Genomic DNA, 2,892 nt, shown 5'->3' on the forward strand with positions numbered 1-2,892 from the left:
CCCCTCCCCCACCCCCTCTCTTTCTTCCGCCGTGCCGCGGAACATGTAGCAGCTACCGTTTCGCCGGAGAGAGGAGAGTTATCCGAAACCGTGGATAACGAGATAGGCGAGGCCTCGCTTCCCGCGAAGCAAACCTGCAACTTGTACGCGCATCGAACACGCCCGATGATCGCGCGCGCCCCGTCGGCTTTTTCCCCATTCAGTTCCCGCTGCCAGCGGGATATTTCCGGAGCGGTGCTGCTGGCCGCGCGGAATGCAACCGCTCGTGTTGGATTCGATTATGGTCGCGCGTGCTTAGATGAAAGCGGGGAAACGGGCTTACGAAGGATTCGCTTACGTTATATGTCGGGTACCAGCACGTTTTATGGGCCATCTCGGATTCTGGATCTCGGTCTTTCTTATCTATCCAACTCCGCTCGATTTTTCACTATTGACCTCGCACAGGTTTTATGGAAGTCTTCCAAGCGATAGATCGTTAGAGTCTCGAGTATGGCGAATAGAATATTCCGTTTGGAATGCTGTTGGTGATAATGACGATAATTATATTTTCCACCGATTGTTTCACGCGCATGTGATTTCCTGTCTTGCCGTTGGCTGCGGGTTTTAGGTCTGATCAAACTCGGCGCGAAATGATATTAATGCTGTAATTGATTGGCGCCGTTATAATAAAATGACATAAATGAGAGCAACTTCCAGCCAGGTTTCACCGTTACAATATATTACGCGCGCACATACGCGCACACGTTTACCGACCACGCATATCATATCAATGACAGGTTTATGATGCGCGTGGAATGGCTCGTATCCTTTAACCTCGCGATGAACGTGTGTGGACTACATTTATAATTTAATAATTAAAACGAAGAATTCTGCGCGCGTCGAATTCTTTTTCTCAGCGTAGTTTTTCTTTAGCAACTCATACATTATTTAATTTTGTGCAAAGTCGTGGAAGTAAACCGATGAAAGCCAAGAAAATGTATATTAACACGGAAATATAATTATAATCAGAAATTCCAATCGAAAACATATTTGCAACTTCGATAATTGTAAAACGAAAATTGATAAAAGATTCCAACATGCTCGTTCTCATATTATTCTCCCGATGTATTTTTTAATAATTACGTGTATCAATAATTTTATGAAGTCGTGAAAGTGAACCGATGGACGCCATGAAACTGATACGAAAGTAATTATATCGATAAATTTATATTCTAACAAGATACACATGAAGGATACGTTCTTTCATAAAAAAAATCTTACTTCATATATGTACGTTATAAAATTTGCTTTCTCTTTTCCTTCAGACGTATTTACACATATATAATATCTATCTGTCGGTCATGTGTGATTATCGCGAAGATTATCGCGAGCACTTATACTTTCCGTTGATTAAAAATACTGACAGGTGCCGTTAGCACGGTGCAGAATATTGCGATGCGTAATCAGACTCGCGCGGGGCTGCTCGATCATCACTCGAAAATCCACTTGGACTCCGAGTGCAGGAGAGGAGACGAGTAGAGGCGAGCGGGCGAATCCAACGATCCAACGAGCATTCTCGCGATTTACGGCAATAAGGAATTATTAGCCGGAATGTCTCGCTGGAGAGACTCCGGATTACACACACACACACACACACACACACACGTACATCCGATGGGAAAGCGTGTGCGACGCGCAGCATCGCATCGGCGCGGTGAGGCGCGGTGAGGTGTGGGCAGGGGATGAGAACACCATCGAATTCGAAGCGACGAGGCTCGATGCGTGACACGGTAACGCAAACAGAAATCCGACACGCCAGGCGGACAGAGAGGATGGACGGACGACGTTGGGGCTGGGTGGGTGTCACGAGGGGGTTGAATCGGGTAGACAGACGGCGACAGAGAGAGAGAGAGAGAGAGAGAGAGAGAGAGAGAACGAGGGCGACGCGGGGGTGGGCGAGACGGGGCTTATATCGTTCGCGTTGACTGCGGATCGTGCTCTCTACCCCGTGGTCTCCGGCTTCCAATGTCGACGAGGATGGAAACGCGAACCCGTACCCGCAGTGGAGGTTCTCTTCTCTTTTTTACCTCTCTGTTTTTTTTTTTTCGTCGCTGACCATAGGAGGACACGCAAACACGCGCACGCACTCGCTTGATGAACGAGAGAGGCGGAATGGTAAAGTGCAAAAGAGAGAGAGAGAGAGTGAGAGAGAGAGAGAGAGAGGGGAAGAATGAGAGCACAGAGGATAGAAGCGCGGTCACTTCCGTAATACGTTTGTCGCCCCGCTGGCGTATTCACGTAAATCGGGGTTGAACAACGTCCCTTGTGATTCGCCATCGTCGGGCTTCCTGGGAAACCAGCCAGCTGCCGATTGACTTTGCTTTTAAGTAAGGTGATGCAAGATTGCACCAGTGAATCTAATTTTACTACGATAGACACATGGAATTAATCATGCGCGGTCTCAAACAGTTTTAAGGGATCAATGGAAATTAATTATTCTATTCTCACTAAAATCAGATTATTAGATGTATTATCGATGTCGCCAGCCATGTGTAATGCTTGATTTTCAACATTTGTAATATTGGCTTTGTAAAAAAATATTACAATTCATAGAGCACAGTTATATGTATATTATATATTTTTAAGGTGGTTAAAGAAATATTTATAGAATTTTCATTTTCTTTATACAGTCCGACGTAAAAGAGATCTTTTTGTTTTTTAGGAAAATAATTAATACGTATAGCGGCAATCTCGCGCGAAAATGTCAATTCTGCAAATAGCTCTTTCAATAAATTAAATTCTGCTAAAGCAGTCTTATTCACAAGTTTATAACAATCGCCTAATCGAAAACCCTGGAGTACTTGGCAACATTTTATCATACAAGAATAACACTTGTCTTTCGATAGCTAATCA

At 44.7% G+C, this 2,892-nt stretch overlaps 1 protein-coding gene and 1 long non-coding RNA gene across 2 annotated transcripts in view; one reads left to right on the top strand and one right to left on the bottom strand.

The window, feature by feature from the left end:
- Positions 1 to 2,892, top strand: part of LOC108750352 — a 48,143-nt gene that overhangs the window by 24,526 nt on the left and 20,725 nt on the right. The window lies entirely within an intron of this gene.
- LOC108750353 overlaps positions 1 to 2,892 on the bottom strand; it is a 14,708-nt gene that overhangs the window by 1,673 nt on the left and 10,143 nt on the right. The gene's annotated exons all lie outside the window — the stretch shown is intronic.

The sequence above is a fragment of the Trachymyrmex septentrionalis genome, unplaced genomic scaffold, assembly GCF_001594115.1.
Source record: "Trachymyrmex septentrionalis isolate Tsep2-gDNA-1 unplaced genomic scaffold, Tsep1.0 scaffold36, whole genome shotgun sequence".
Classification (NCBI taxonomy): Eukaryota; Metazoa; Arthropoda; class Insecta; order Hymenoptera; family Formicidae; genus Trachymyrmex; species Trachymyrmex septentrionalis.